This window comes from Corvus hawaiiensis, chromosome Z (genome assembly GCF_020740725.1).
Source record: "Corvus hawaiiensis isolate bCorHaw1 chromosome Z, bCorHaw1.pri.cur, whole genome shotgun sequence".
NCBI lineage: Eukaryota > Metazoa > Chordata > Aves > Passeriformes > Corvidae > Corvus > Corvus hawaiiensis.
Genome location: NC_063255.1, coordinates 12,034,062 through 12,051,849, shown reverse-complemented (window position 1 = coordinate 12,051,849; position 17,788 = coordinate 12,034,062).

The following is a 17,788-nucleotide window of genomic DNA, read 5'->3' as shown; positions in this document are numbered from 1 at the left end:
GGCAATAGAAAGACAAGGATCTTCAAAAGTCCTTAAATCTCAAAACATCACCCAGGGATTTCAAGGAAACTTTTGAACCTATGTTATAAGCCTGAACTCCACCTTCCCTAAACAGATAGGGAAAAATATTATATTCCTGCACTGAACTAATCCCTTCAAAGTCAGTCATGATTAGCCAAAAAACAGCTGAAGGATTTCAGTGGGTCCCATAGCTATAGCCATTCCTTCCCTTCTCTCTCTGGTCTTCTTGGGAAAATCTAGTGAAGCTCCCCCGCATTTATCAGATTGGGGTTTGGGTTTGTTTCTTTTTTTGAAGGCTACTATATAGTACTTACCTCAAATGCTCAATCAATCCTGAGACAGAACAATACTGTAATTTTAAATTGAAAGCTTAAATTGAAATATTATCCCCTTGTGAAAGCCCAGTCTAAAGCATAAACCAATAGCTGGCTGTGCCCAAAAGACTGTGTCACATTTTCTCTCATTCACAGCTTTTAGACTGTTGACACTACCTCAATCCTCAAGTAGGGCAACTACAGCTTTGAACAAAAGACCAAGAAAAGGATCATTTTCTTCAACACTAAATAAATTTGACACAATTAAGAGCATTCTTGTGTTTGTGGACCAGAAATCTTTTGCTTCCAGATGCCAAAGCTAAATGACGAGGCATCATACTAACTGCAAAAGTAAAAAGCTACTCACTATTACTTGCAGCCTAGCTTTGTACCAGAACTAAGCTGTTGTATCTTCTAGGTCATATTCCCTTGTTCTGCTTTGTATATTACATCCTATTCAATATTCTTCAATTCAAAATATACCATCTTCAGAGAATATCAGTAGACTGGCTATTTGAAGTAGTATTGCTTCACTGCACATGGGCTGAGCTTCTGAATATCTGAAGCGTGGCTGGCTTACTGACATTCAAGTAAGGCTCTCTGAAAGTGATGGATGTCCTATCTATAGACTAGCTAATAACTCAGAGCCAATGTCAGGGAACCCACCAACCTTATGCAAAAACGCATGTGGAGATCCCCCTTGTTCTACCCCAGTTCTTGGCTGTGTATGTATGGTACCAGCACACTGGTCCCAGGTCCTGAAGAAGCTACACACCCCTAATACAGTCTTTTCTCAAAGGATACTTTTGCATCTTTCCCAGGGAAACCACTGGAAGTTTTACTATCTTACTCCATTATCACTTTCTAACTACCTGTAAAGAGATCTGTTCCTGGTATGAAGCAGTGTTTTAACTCTGTTAAGATCCCACTAGGATTCTGACCATCTCAGCCCATTCCATTCCATCCCACACCATCCCATCCTGTCTCACCCTGTCCTGTCCCATGCATTCTGTCTCATGCATTTCTTCTACCAGCTCTCTTCTTTTCACTGTGCAGTTTGCAGTTCATCAGTATGGGAAAGCTTTTCAAGGGAGAAGAAATCACCCATAGCTATGTTCGTTTATTTTACTGCTGAAAATGACATTTAATTGCCAGCAATGCATAACTAATGCAGCTATAAAAAACAACACTGAATTCTGTTTTCCCTCATATATCATTGATAAAGCTGTCAGCTAAAGCTTTTCTTTTTTACTTTTGTCCCTAGGGATCATGACTGACCTAAAAGGAACTTAGTTGGCTTTTAGAAATACTGGTTGTTTGAAGTCATGATGAAGGACAGATGGAATTAAAATCCCACAGAGCTCTTTTTAGAAAGAGTTTTCTAATGACAGCTGGATTTTAGCCAAGCCATTGTCTCTGTTTCTGAATGTTGACAGCAGCACCACTTAGCAAGTACCTATACCTGGTCAGATGACAATCTCAAGAACAAATGCAAATAAATTGTTTCAGCATTCAAAAAAGAAAAAGGAAAAACATGGGTAGTTTAGGTAGTTATTACTCCTTTTTAAAAGTAGTGTTTGTGCTTCACTTCAGCAGCAAAAGAAAAAAAAACATTACAAAAAATAAGGCTGTATTAGAAGAAATGTATTCAGGGGAAAAGGGATGTGCTCAGGAGGTAAACACAAATCTATTCTGTAAAGAAAATGGTCTTGTAAAGAAATGTTATGAGGGAAGATGAGATTATGTTTTAAGTCTCCTTTTTCAACACTTATTGACAGGCATTTGAATACTGCCTTTCCAGCTGCCTTCAGATGCAAGCAACAAGATCTGGCTTTTGGGTCAGAAAACATCTAGATTTCTATTTTTAATTTTGGAATCACAAGCATTCTTAATCTCTTCAAATTTGAATGGCTCTTTCTTTGGAGCTATTTTCTCTACTCTTACCTACCACTGAGTGCCCTCCTGCTTTCAGTCCTTGTACGTTTTTCAGGCCTCCTCGCCTCTCAATGCTTTCTTACTAGAATGCAAAGCATAAATCTCACTTGCTGACAACTCCAATTTCAATTAAGCCACAATGTGGCTTTTTTGCTTTGGAAAATTTTCTCATATTTATTTTCCTTCAATTCAGACTTTTCCAATAGACCGTCTTACAAAAAAAAGCAGAAGATAGGATTAGGAAGTATTAGGATCTATACTGCTGCCCCTGAGTTTCTTTGACTCTGTCCTCTGCTTGAGCCTTGTGTCTTACTCTTGAAGAGTGTTCTAGTTCCTTGAAATCAGTGGAAAGTGAGAGATACAAGAGCACTATCGGAGTGACTGTGAAAACCTATTTTGTCAGAGTATGTGTGCAAACTTTATTTTCACAAAATTATTTAGATGCCCCGAGTGTTGCAATTGGTTTTTAAAAAACCTTTGAAACTAAATAAACTAATTCATTTGGATTGGGCTTCTCCCTGTTCTCTCTTCGGAAGATCAGAATGATTTTGCAGTTCCACAGAAAGTTTGAAGCCATTTAAAGGTGTGCCACAATCTTTTTTCCAATTATACTGATAAGTAAGGAAGGCCACCTCCTTCACCTAACATCTTGAGAAAAACCAGAACTATGACACAGTCTGGGCAGCTCCAGTTAATGAATGGTGCTCATTATATCAAGAATGAATTGGCAAGGCTACAGCAAAGTAGCTCCATCAACGAGTTTATCCCTGTGATACGGTTAAGCTGCTGGAATGTGCATTTCTGCTATGTCGCCAAAACAAATTAACCTCTGGTATAAAAGCCATTATTCTTTATTCTAGTACGGCAAAAGACTTAAACATTCAGAGCTTAATGACGACATTCCTTTCCAAATAAACCTGTCTTACTACATGCGAGAGAGAACTTGACTGCTGGTCAGAGAAGAGGCCCAGGAAAAGGTAAATTGTGAGGACTTCAGATCAATCAATAACTTTCTTTGTAACCTGTACTAAGTAATTTGATCTCTTTTTCAGTGGCTTCAATGGCAAAAAACCAAATGGATGAAGTCTGACATTTAGAACATTTCTTAATCCTGGTTGATCAAAAGTAGCACAGGTTCTCAGGTACAAATAGAAAATTAACTTTTAAATTTCTAATAATAATAAGCTGGAGGCTATTTATCAGGACAAAATAAGCATTTCTCATGCTGAGAAGAACTTGAGTCTTCATGTTCCTAATACAGATGGCCAGTGAAGGAATGCTGACAAAACAGAGCTTCCAGAGACATTTATCAGCTGGAAACTAAATGTCAGGTGTTGCCATAAAACCTACCATCAGTGCTTTCCAGATGTGACATCAATGTTATCTTCCAAGAAACAGGCCCCACTGACCTAAATATAGAGATTTTGTGGGTAAGGACTACGTTACAAAAAATGTCTTATCCACAAAGATTAAACTGAAAGGGGAAAGCAACTTGCTTGGGGTCATGTAAGAGAGACAAGCCATATTTCCTAATCAGAGCTGAAGCAAATCCAAAACCAGTCAGTCCTTATATATAACCCCAATTACTCCCTCTGTCCATAAGAAAACAAAGGCAGTGAGAAGGAAATCAAAATACCAGCAAAAGGATGATGTAAATGAGACCATATTTGCTTATTTAAATATCAGAAAGGAATTGTGCATAGTAGTGAGCATTCAAAATAGGTTATAAGAAATATTAAAGAATAGAATTATTTGATTAATGAAGACCATAATTACATCACAGATAGATTTACACTGCATACTAAGTTGCATTATTTTATTATTTTTTATGTATTTTATATAAGTATTTATTAAGACCTAGGGAAATGGAAAGTTTTAGTAATGCTGACGACCAAAGAAAGCTGTACGACTGAACCCCCAAAAAAGTGTGAATGTAGTGCTTTTAGAATGAAGATACAAAAGAAACTCATGTTTCTAGAAAAAACTGGAAAATACACAGGAGAGCCTTACGTGTATTTTTACACCAGGATGTGGAAATTGAATGGCTCTCCATAACATGTAGGTCTTATATGTTAAATAGCAATAATGTCTACCTAATACTCTAAAATTAGAAATAAACTTCAAATCAATTTTTTACAGAAAGCATTTAAAAAAAAAATGCTGTCAATATAATTTAGAAATTAGCCTACATTTTGCTTTTTTTAATAAATGAAAAATTTCCTATATGCTCTTTCTATTTCTTTCAGAAAAAAAAAAAAAAAAGAAGGAAAAGGAAAGAAAAAAAAAATTCTTGGTGGCAGTATGTTTCCGTTTCACTCATTAAAGTCCTATTTACTAGTTCTGAGTCTCCTACCTGAGTGACCACATGCTGCCCTTCAGGAGTGCCCACTTATGGCTGGCTTATGAGTACTAGTGTAAAAACAGGAAATACACTCCTGCTAGTGTAGTGTCTAAGGCCCAAAAGACTTTCCTTTTTCTATAAAAATCTCAGGCCCACTTTTTAAAACAGATTTTAAGTGGTTCGGAACATCATAAATCTCTGCTACCAATGGCAAGTGGGGTGAGAGGCTAGCAGAAGGATTTTGTGACTAATTAAACAAAAGCACATCACAGGCATGTCAGTTAAGGTTTATGGTCTTGAGATTTGCTGTTTTAAAGACAGCCTGTGTTTGCAATAAGGGGGACTTCAAAAGGCAGGCTGTATTTCTCAAATAAAGGCATTGACTCATGCTGAAAAATCCTCCATTCTTAGCTCAGTCTCAGAAGAAATGGCAATGGTGTAATCTCACAACTGTTTATAGCAAGAAATCCTGCATCTTTGTGACTGCACAGCATACTTAGAAAGAAAAGTAAGATCAGTAATTATAAAGCTGCCATCAGAAAGGGGCTGTGAGAAGACTTTGCCTTACTGCAACCTCAGATCTGACACACAAGTTCTAACAATTACAGGCACTTCTCCTCTAAGTGCTCCAAAAAGAGAGATCCAGGTACCACAATAAAGAGAAACAATCTTTACAAAAATCAACGTTTTCAAAGCCATTTTCCAAGCATCAAGATGGGACCAATTAAACACAGGACAAAACTAAGTCTATGCCACATGCAACTTTGAGAACTTGAGCAGCCTGTTCCACCCCAACTATCCGCTGACCCAGTAATGATCTGAGTATGTAGAGAGAAGCTGAAATAATTTCTTGTGCTCAAGATAGATGACAGCAGATGTGCCTTTCACTTCTGCACATGGTCTTTCTACTTCTGGCTTTCCCATCTGCCTGTGACTGGAGCCTGTAATGAAAAATTGTGGAAGCTTCTGCCTACTGCTGCCCTATATATGAAACTGCAATTTCATGTGTACAAATTTATGTGGACGCTGAACTAGGTAGTCAAAGATCCTCTGTGAAAGTGCAAAGTTGCCCACCAGCCTCCACACAAAGTATGAGAGTTACTGAGGAAATGTTATTGCAGAGGGCAAGGGATCCATTCCTGCTTGTTCTTTATTCTTGTGTGATTTCACTGCATTGCATTTTTCTTATCTAAAAAGCATAGAAAGCCTGCACTGTCCCTGTTGCAGACCTGGATACAACTGCCAAACATCTTGGTCAAATGCAAAGGAATCCTGCTGAGACTGGACATCTTGTGATGAGTCTGCAGTGTACACAAATGTCATGCAAAATCCCTGACTTAATGTTTTCAATTGAGAAACAGTCATATCCTGTAGCATCCTCTACTCACACATGCACACACTGATAAAGATGAGACATAACATTTGTGCTGGGGAGTTTAACTGCAGATAAAAATTCAATCATTCCTGGCAGGCCATAACATCCTAATTTCTCAGAAGACTTGCAGGTGACCCATTAAACTTCCTTCAACTCTACTCTAGGAAATAAACCAATCCAATGCTTCCCACTTTAGCCTGTGATTCTTAAATGCTTGCAGTTGTGATTTGTGGAGACAGAGCTGTGGTTATTAAAGTTCAAATTAATGTCTTATTTGAGACGCACAATCGGGATGCTCTCTATATACGTTTGTATTTTCTCTTGAAGAAAGCTGATCTTCTCTATAAGAAGTTAGCAAGTTGACTATGTGTCAAAGCACAATATGACCACTGGAAAACTCTGCTTGCCTTCTCATTGCATCTGTGTGTATGTGTACTACAAAGAAAAAAAGAAAGTGTTTCTTTCAGTGTAGCCTCACTAATCTCATACAGTACAATTAGGCTATTGTTGATAAGGTTTGACTGCAGGCATTTTTTGTTTATGCTTGAGATTATAATTCCAGGCAGAACCTGACTTCCCTGTGCTTTATAATGTTCCAAAAGTCTTCCATAAAATGCAAACACAGCTGCATTGTTTCGGTGTGCTTCTTGAAAGTCCTTCTGGTCCAAACTGCTGGTAGCACCTGATACCTTTGGTAAGCACTGGAAAAGGCAGAGATATGAAGAATGGGCAAAAGGAACCAAGTACTATGCAAGCTAAAAAACTGTATTTAAGAGAGAAACTGAATCTATATGGCAAATGATACAAAGAAAATTCTTAATTGCTCACATGCTAAAGCAGCAACTCCAGGAAACTGAAATGTAAAACCACCCTGTAACTGGTAGGAACAGTGGGAAAGACCTGTACGAAAGAGATCAATGACTCTGGAATTACTGAAACCTCAAATAACAAAGGATATACCTATGAATCAGTTCACTAATATAACCCCCTAGAAGGTAATGAAGGTAAGGGGCGCTCATCTAGAAAATGATACAGAAACACTTTGTAAACATTCCACTTATTAAGAAGCTGTTACAATGGTTAGGCATATATGCTATGTTAGAAGATGTCTGCTGAATGTTTTCTGCAGATGCAGAGAAAACATTTTTATAATTTCAAAAAAGATTGCACCAAACTGCTTTCACTGGTTTTCCATTACTACATGCTATCTCACATTTTCAGAAAGAATTTAAACTTGAAAATAAATATATATTTTTTGGATGACATAAAATTAGGGGTGTGGCAAGTGAAAACAAAAGTAAGCAGAGAACAGCCTCAAATCACTTGGGTGAGCTGAATTCCTTCGTACTCTAAACTTAAGCAGGTTTAGATGAACAAAAGGAGGCAAAAGTGTCCTACAACAAGTTTGAAAAGGGCATGGGGCCAAATGGACAAGGAACTCACTAGAAATTCAGTGATACAGTGACAGAACAGTAAAGAAAGAGGAAGAATCCAAACAGAGAGAAGTAGTAGCACATGCTTCTATATGTAAAATGATGAGATCAGTGTAAAAATAATGGAATTCTACAGTCCACATTTTCAGGAGATTTTGACAGAAAGGTATCTCAAAAAAGTCTTTGGTGATGGAAACACCACATACTAATGGAACTATTACACCATCACAGGGTTGTTCAAAGGATCCACTCACCTTTTACTCCCAAAGGATTTGGAAGGCCCGAGTACCCATGGTAGTAATAACAACTTAATGGTCCACTCACACTTTGCTAACCGGAAGGAGATTCAAATGACACAGGAAAAGCAACACAGACAAGATCTTTTTATATCCTTACATTGCGAGTGGTGATTGTGACGGGTGAAGAAAATGATAGCCGAAATACAAATCATATATCTGTGCAGCTCAGATCACACAAAGCAGTGAAATTTAAGAGGTTTTAACCCATTAGATTTTGATGTCTGAATATAATCCAGAAGATCGAAAAATTTCTGAATATAATGTATCTCCTTTCAATTGTTAGTTCGAATACCCTAGATGTTGCTGTCAGTGTTTGCTGGTCTTGTAACATCTTTGTTTTCTCCTGTCTCTCATCCACGGTTTCCTCCTTACCCAACATTCACACAACTGCACTTCATTTTCACTGCTACAAGGTGAGACATCCATCACGAGGTAAGCCACTGGGCAAATCTCAAGGCATTTCATTACTGCACATTACCACAAAGAAAACGTGCAGCTCTGGGCAACCACAACAGAGTTATCATAATCCTTTGATGTCTTCCCATGAGTCGAAATTAACCAAACCCAGTCCAACCACAGAGTCTTCAAAGTATATCTAAACATCCACTAGATGCCCAAAGGATTAATAATGCCTGCTAACCACACAAGAAAGAAATAACTTGTCTCTCACCATTCCCTTTCTCTGCCCACATAGGATGCTTGGTATTGCTACAAGATGACATTCAGTGAGGTCAAAACAGAAAAACTGGTACCATCAAGCTGGTATTCATGTATTACCATGTAGGATTTATGCTTCCTTCAGAAAACTTTCAGAGTGAACAGAATTGGTGAGAAAGCAGATGAGGTGGCATTATGGTCAGAAACAGTAGATAACACAAATTTGCTGAAGGAATACTTTCCTTTTATGTAGACTGATGAAATGAAGTTTTCATTTTTTATCCTTGGATAATGACTCACAAGAATGAGTAAGGAAAAAAATTATTTTTTATACAAAACCTATCACTTGCAATAGTGTAAAAAGGAATTGACATGAATTTGAGAGGAATTCTTCATTTCTTTTCTGTCACTGCTAAGAATAAGAGCAAGTTATTATACATGTAAAGCTGTAAGCTGGTAATTAGTAGAATATTCAGTGTCTGGGACAGAAGACAGAAGTTGATAGTGAAGCAGTGGATGAGTAATGATACACAAAGAATTGTCCTCATTGATCAGAAGATGACACAGCGTAGCAAAGAAGAAGAGAAGGATGGTGAGGGCAAGTGAAAGAAGGGCATGACATATGATTGTGTCATCAGTGAGTAAGCCTTGGTGTTTCAATGATGTCCATGGGTTTAACAGGTAAGTTTTGAGTTATAAACCATGGTAGGAAACTCTCAGAAACCATGTGTTCCCTGGTATAGTCTTGATACTACCATGTACCACAGAATATGAGGGATAATTCCTAGCAGAGATACAGAATGAGCTAAGGCATATATACTCAATCTGTAAAAACAAGCTTGCTGTGTGGCCCATTCAGCAGAAGACACTCAGACATACTAAAAATTTATCCAGTTCTTTTAATTGGTATTTACTTCTCCATATTACTCACAATTTTTTCCCAATCTTAAAGCATTTCCTGGTAAATTGACGGCACTTTTAACCTTCTCATAAATCCACTACATGGCCCTCACTCTCCTTTTCTGAGTGAATGCGAATGCCACTTAGTCTTTCAAGTCAATAACCTAGGAATTATCATTGACTACACCCTCCCATGTCTTTACTGGCAGGTTAGAGCTAAATTCTGAGCATTGTTATCACATAACATTTCTACAGCTTAGACTCTTCTATCTACATAGCTTGCTAAAACTCTTCTGAAAAGACTGCTGTGTCTCATGTCAGTCCCTAAGAAACTTTCCTCCCTGGCCTTTTCCAGACTGACCTGCTCAGTATGTTATTGCCAGTGTTTTATCGTTATCTTTCATTTTGACTGGTTATCTTTCTTTCAGTACCGCATCTCTGACTTCCCTTCCTTGTCTTTCAAGGCCTTTCATGGACTAACCCAAGCATGGACACCCTAGCTGACCCTTAAACCAGAGGGCTAGGAACCACAAGACACCATATCCCTCTGAGATCTGAGTAGAGCAAGAACATCATTCTACAAAGATGACAGTAGCTCCCCAGAAGACCCACAATTCTATCTGTGGTTTGGGGCGAAGCTGGGTCCTAGCATTGTCTCACAGTGCCAGCTTCAGAAACTCTTGCTGGCTTACTTTCTCCCAAGAGAGGAGCTGACAATACTCAGCAGCCTGTTCCACCCCAGCCCTGGTGACATGACGTAGACTTAGAACGGCCGCTATACTTCAATAGCTTGAGAAATGCATGTAGTCTGTTTGCTTCCCCAGAGCAACTTCACACTCAATATCATAAAGTGGTTGAAATTTCAACTATAGCTGAGTATTATATAATCCTGCTATCACTACTTATCACATAAAAAATATTGTTTCTTTGTGCTCCCCTTTCTGTATATAATCATCAGCTGTCTTTTACTTCAAATTTCCACATCTGTTTGGAATTTACATTTATTTTGTCCAATATGGGTGTAGGACTTGGCATAGAAGAGATTGAGGCTCCAGGAGAGAGCTTCCACAATAATTTAAACACTCACCTATTGTTGGCTCTTTCAACAGGGTGTCATTCAAACTCCAGAGTATTTCCTCCTGCACATTTCTGCATGTGTCTCTTATGATTGCACTGTATGAAATGTGTGGACACTGCCTCAATAAACATACTTAAATAGAAGGTATTTGCTGTTCTAAAGCAGCATCACCTTGCTTCACACTTCTTTAAATCTGTTCAGGTTCTTTCATTTGATGTTGCTTTCCTGTGGAATACAGCTGTCACTTTCCTTCTGGTCTAAACCTTCCAAAAACAGTCTTGTAGCAATCGAAAATATCACAAGCAGCTGGCACAGCGCTTGCTATTTTAGGAGTAGGAGCCCTCACAAAGTGGGTCTAAACCAGCACCTTCCTCAATCCCATGACAGGACAAGTAGATTATCCTGGAACAAGTCAGGAATATGAGCTGTGAATGCTGGTCAGCTGTGTGCTGTGATTCCTGAAATTTGTGCAGCTACGTTGTTCAGCAATTGCATTTCTATCTCGGGGCAGAGACTGGCAGCAGAGAACTCCCACCAATGTGTCCACATGCAAAGGAGTGGCCACATTGCACAGAGATGTCTGGAGCTGCACTGTGCTAGAAACAGATTGCAGTGCAGGGCTTAAATCTACCACACAAAGGTTTTCGTGGCCTCTTGCTCTCTTCAGTTTCCCTCTGTTATCTTCAGCTTTTGTGCTTACCCTATGTCTCAGAGCAGACAGAAGATACTTTTCTTGCAGGCACTCAGCTTTCACATTGGTGTTTACAGAGCATTGGTAACTTCCACAAGCCATTTACGGAGCAGAAAGCTAAATACACACACAAAAAAAAAATTGAAAGAAGGAAATGGCTTTTTCCTTCTATCCATTACTGCTTGCATGATAATAGCTTTATTCTGCCAATGGCTGAGAATCTCCTGTAAGGAAGTGAGTTCCGTCATTATTTTAATGTAATTTGAGTGCACTCAGAGCCTTGCAAAGGCACTTGACACCTCACAGGAGCAGATGCCAAATGCTCAGTACATTAACCATCCAACTGTTACCCTCAACCTTTTTGATAATAGGGTTATTTAAAATGCCACATACTACTGCTCAAATATTAATAACTCTTCTCCTGATCTCTGCTAAATAATATAAATAACTCACTAATCATGACTTAGTTATCTTCTGCAAATAACAATGCATGAAATGGACACTTATCTTGGACTTCTTACGTAAACAATATTCTCTATCTGAGAAACTGGCAGTTTGCTACAACCTAATTTGGCAACCAAAAAATATTCCGCTTAATGCTTACTAAGTAGCTTCACAAAACTGTCTGGGTAGTTCTCCTGAGGTTTTCTAAGCAAAACAGAAAGTTTTCACTACTAGACTCTGCTTTCTTTTTCGTAGACAGAAGTAGAGGGCACACTAATAATGTATTTTCAAAAATCTTTCTTCTTCCATAGAGGAAACAGCTGACACTGAAGATTTCTTTAATGTTTGGTAGGTATTTGGAGACAGTGGTTTATTGGTATAGAAAACATCTATAAACACACTCCTGCGGTATTCAAGAGGGCAGTAAGATTGAAATAAACTCTAATTTTCCCAAATTAGAAGCAGCCAGACTCTGCCTTCAACTACACTTCTGCTTGGAAGGCAAGGTACAAAAAATTAGGAAAGTATTTACGTTGTTTAGTCCAGAAAGTACCTTGGAAGCTTCTTCTATGTGGACTTTTACTTGGATGATTATGAAAAATAATGACTCAGAAAAGCCACAAAAGGTAATGAGATTCTTCCACATTGATCAATGCATCAATATGTCAATAAACATATGAGGCTGTGGAAATTTACAGGAATTTGTGGACCTTAAAACAGCTGAAAAAGTTCAATGCATTGACCTACTGCGCCACCTAGCCTCGTCTGGAGGACATTTTCCCCTGGAATCTGTTGTCACGGAACAATGTGTATCAATCAAGAAGTATATTTAAATATTGAATACACAGTGGAGTATTTCCATGGGTAAAACATCCTAGTATGATGGTGGTATTTTGGAGCGTGTGTTTCTCATCTCTAAAGACTTTATAGCTAAATCAGAAAAGCTACCCTTTTAGAAAAAGACATGATCTGCAAACCTCTATAAATACATCATCAGAGAAAAAACCATCATACTGCTAAGTGGCACAAGTGCAACCTTGTGTGGGACCTACACCCTATGTAAACACTCCCTACGTCACCAGCTGGCCACAATTGTTTTTTTTCAGGGAAGCAGTATGAAGAAAACAGAACTTTTTTGTTCTGGTTTTGTCTGGGATACAGTTAGTTTCTTCTCTGTAGGTGATACCATGCTGTGTTTTGGATTCTGTATGAGAATCATCTTGATAACACACTAATGTTTTGATTTCTGCCAACTAATGTTTGTCCTAGTTCAATGACTTTTTTTTTTTTTGTCATGCTCTGCCAGTGAAGAGGTACACAAAAAAAGCTGGGAGGGAGCACAGCCAGAACAGGTGACCTGAACTGGACAGAGGGATATTCCCTACCATAGAACACCATACTCAGTATATAAACTGGGGAATTACCTGGAAGCAGTGCTGATCAGGGTGCAAGGAGTGGGTCTGGCACTGCTCAATGCGGGGTGAGTAACTATTGTGCATCAATTGTTTTTCCTTGAGTTTTGTTTCTTCCCTTTTTAAATTTGCTATCATTCATGTATTTTACATTTTACTTTTCAATTTACGTTTCAATTACTAAACTTTCCTTACCTCAACCTCCAAGTTCTACTTTTGAGTCTTCTTCCCATTCCACTGGGAGAGGGTTGGGTGAGTGCTTAACTGCTCAGGCTATACCATGACAAAGTTCTGCCTCCAGGAGAGGCTTGCTGTTACAACTTTAGGGTTGGAACAGTGGCTGCCGGAATGCCCACAATCCCCTGAGGCACGGACAATACTTGAGAGTATGCCCAGGAGCAGCTCTAATGACATATATTCTTTGGGCAGTTCCTTGCAGAGTCTGCCTCCTCCCTACTTAATGGTCATTAACTGGCACTGTCAGCCACAGCGTTCCCAGCTCCTGGCACCCCACACTTAGGAATGATTGCTTGGTGCTCTCAGTTCACTAATCCAGGATGTGCTTCTAATGCCTCCAAGTCAGACTGCCTCAGCATCGCCTAAGTGCACTGTGCAACACAACACAACACAACACTGGCCTTGCCATAGATTCTTTTATTCAGTGTGGCAGACAGGAAATACTGCACTAAATTTCATCAAACCACTGAGCCTAAGCATCCAAAGAATCAAAGCTGCAATTTTCTTTAAATAATACGGCCAGCCTTTTATACATTATATCATACATTCACACTATATCATCTTCTATTGTGAATTTATGATTAATTTCTAATTGATTAATTACCTTATTCATTCACCAAATACACACTCAAGTTTCAACCAGTAATAAAACTATTCGTGGTGTATAACTTAAATCTAGGCATTTCAGCCTATTGAAGATAAAGTACATGACACTAACGTACTTAAAATTTCAAGACCTCCTGCCCTCCCATTCCTTTAAATTTCACACATCCTAAGCCAGACTCTACATTCTGGGGAAAGAGGAAAAAGATAACTCATTAATTCTCATTGGCAGGAATTTGAATTTCTACTTCTGGCACATTCACAAAACACCCGACTCTCTTCATTTTTCCAGTAAATGCAGTAGGTTTTCATCCAGGATGTTTCAACAATATATAAAGATAAGATCCTGATTGTTGCTGAGGTATTCGGAGTTATGTCTGAGAAAACTTACCTCATCTTTTAAGGCTTATTTCTGCTTTTCACAGACTTTCTACTGAACAAGACTTTCAGGAACAAGAATGTTGAATACAGCAATTCAAAGACAAGACATGGAACAAAACAAACTGTCTTTTTTTCCATTTGCATCACCAATGGGCTTAAAAAGTCCTTTTCCAATTCATTTTATTGACTACTGTGAACTGAAAAACAGGCATATAAAGGTAGCACTACCTTTTCAAGATGCTACTGTCAGTCATTTATTCAGTTGAAAAACTCAGTAGGGTTAAAATTTTCTATACCAGTTGTCTCTTGCAGGCCTCTGTTTGTTTTCTTAAACTTCAGTCCAAGTGACTTTGCAGTTTCTAGTAATCATATTTAATGGAAACCCAGACTTGTTTAGAGCTGTCCCACTATCTCCAATGCTTGATTGGAAATCCCCATGCTCATTTTAAATAACTGGCTGAGAAGCCTGAAACCATCTAGCTGCAGCAGCCCATTCAAGCTACTAATTCAGATTTTTCCATGTGGTTTATAGTAGACATATGCTGAAACTGTGTGTAAAGCAAATAATTGTCCTGTGAGCTAGAATAGCATAGTATTAATTCAGGAAAGTGGAGCATCTATGGAAACAACTATTTTTTGTAGCAAACCTCACTTCCTACCCTCACCCTGTGGAAAATAGTCCTTTGCCTCAGTCTCAGTCACATCTTGTCAGTGGATTGCTGTGCCCCAGAACTCAGGAATGGTTTTAGGCTAGTCCTGTGCCACCAGGGGGACTTTCACAGACAAGTGTCTTCGTGTCGTCTCCTGCTGGCTGTTATATCTCCAACTAGAATGCCGGATTTGCATCTGAAAGCACTACTGTTCAAACACTGGTATGATTTCTCCATCAGATATCAGGCAGATCTGTTCTTACATCCGCAGCACAGCAAAAATCCACAGGGAACCTTCTTCTCCTCCTTTTGAATATGCCCAAATCCATCATCCACTCAAAAAAGGCAGTTTTATCTGGATACAGATATGTACTGTATATATGTCCAGAATAAGTGCTGTCCAACGTAACCATCAAGGTCATCAAGTAGCCCTGCTACTACTATTATTTATAATGTTCTCGTCACACAGAGAGAAATACTAGGCTCCTTTTTCACCCTTGCAAATTACCTCACAGAAAAAAAACCCCACAAACCCAATAACAAAGCAAGTATGTATCCAGCATATTTGAGCACACAATCTCAATATACAAAAGTGGACAACTACTTTGTTCCACCACACCGTGCTGTTTACTCTTCTCTCCTGAAATGTTACATCACACTCTCCACGTTTTCTAAGCCCAAATACGGAATGAATTTTAACCCTTGACTCCCATGTAAACCGAAAATGTTTGCTTTTGATGTCTCTTCCTCTAGATTACCACAAGAGGGTAGCAGAGAGTTTCTCCCGAGAAAAACTGATCTGAAAATAAGACTGAAATGTCTCAAGTTTGGGACCCAGAGAGTGCGTGGTTTTGAGCTTACTTTGTTTCCGATGAGCCAGGAAACGACATAATTACATATCGAGGCTCTCAGGCAGAAGCTAATTTCCCTTCTGGAATCCCGTCTAGCTACGCATTAACCCGAAAGTCTGAATACACTTGGCATCTCTACACTCAAATTCCTTGAAGAATTAGACTTCATATGTACAGAGTCGTTACAGTGTGAGGAGCATGCAGGTTGCACAAATGCTTCTGGAGTCAAAAACTAGGTGTGGGGATTCCCATGAAGCTCATTCTCAGAGTATGACTATTGCATGTTGCATGCACTTGGCCCTCACAGGAAGATGCTGGGGACCACTGTTTTAAAACGCTAAGGCACACAGCCCTTTTATAATAGCCTACTGACCAGAGTGCTCAACCTGAAAGTAAAGAGAAGGATTCAATTCCCTCTTCAGTTGGAAGAATTTCAAATACATGCTTGGAATGACCCCAAAGAATGACTAAAGGCACAGATTTAACAGTAGTGTAAATGGATACAGCCACTGCCCTCAAGTTAAAGCTGTCACTCTTTGGAAAGACAGAGAAGCATGGGACCTGGAGAGTCAGACTACTTGTGCCTCATCCAATCCAACAGGAAAGAATAGTTCTGGGACATGGGTGGAATTTATCTACTCAGAGGAGAACTTAGGACTTTTAAAGATTCTTGGAAGGTGCTGTTCTCTAAACTACAAACAACCTAATTGGTAAATAAGTGCCTAAATGATGTAAGTAGTTATTAGGTAGTAATGAATCTATTATCTTGCACTGCTGGACCCGAATGCATTTCTAATAACACCAGAAAATTTTGGTAGCTTTAGTTTCCAAGTAAGTTAGGTGGGGAAAAGATTAGAGATTGCTGCTAAATTGATGTACATAAATTTTGCTCATATGACATTGTGGATAAAGGACCACAGACAAAAAGATTATCTCGATTTTTTTTTTTTTTTTTTTTAGTTTTTTTTTTTTTCAGTTTTTGAGCTGGATTTAAATATTTCAGCATAACTAAGCTGCAGATCTTCCACTCAACATCTGGAAGAAAATAAAATACAAAGGATCTACAGAATAAGTGAACTTCATATATCTCAGTTCACTGGGAAAACAGACTTTGTGAAAAAAAGCAGATGTGAAACTATTACAGCTGGTGATGGGGTCAGTGGCTCTGACCCAGGAAGAGGTGACTGGTCTGGGGAGATGGTCCCGAAAGGAATCGCCTTCCCGAGGCCCGGTGTCTTCCCTCAGCTGCTGGCAGGAGGGCCCTTGCAGAGGCTGTCAGCTCTTTAGTGATTGTCAGCTCGTGATTCCAGCTCAGCTCTGCAGGGCAGCCTCCAGGCCAGACCAGAGAGAGAGACGAGAGGCTCATGTAGCTGTTCCGCATGAAGGTAGCTTTATGGTTGGTCCCCTCCGGTGAAGGGGAAAGCCAGGGACGAGAGCTCTCTCTCACAGGGGCAGAGGACTAGCTTTTATAGGGTTACAGGGGATCGGTAAAGGCCAGTGGGTTACAAAGGATCTGCATAGGGTCTCCTAAAGGATTGTGGGTCTGTCTTTTCACCGTGACCATAGAAGTGGTTGCCTTTCCAGGGAGTCCTGCTAGGCGATTGCAAAATCTCTTATCTCAGCAGAGATCCCTCCAGGGCAGGGGCTGGGCATACCCCACATGAAACAATTTACCAAAATATAACCATGTATATACATAAAAAGACTCTTGAAGTTATATATTGATTCTAATGCTGGCATTTCCTATACTTCACTGCTTTTTCATCTAAATAGCAACTGTTTCTAATAGGGATTGTTGAGCAATTATTAGTTAAAGGCAAATAACTGATCATTTCTTTTTCACTGACTCTATAACTTATTTATCCTACTATGATTTAAATTTTTTAGAACAAACTTGCACTTGTTACTTATTAGTTAAGATCATATCAGATAATACATATATAACACCTGCACCATCTCTTGTCAGGAACCACAATTATTACTTGATCAAAGAGATATGCCTGGAGGAGAGACTGTTGCTGCAACCACACAAGTTTGTGTACAACAAACGGCAATTTTATACAAGATCAGACTTTTCCCTTTACAGTGACCTACCACAACCACAATGGAAATGCCTACAGAAAGCTCAAACCTTGCTTGTGTAGGGCATTCAGGATGCACCTGCAA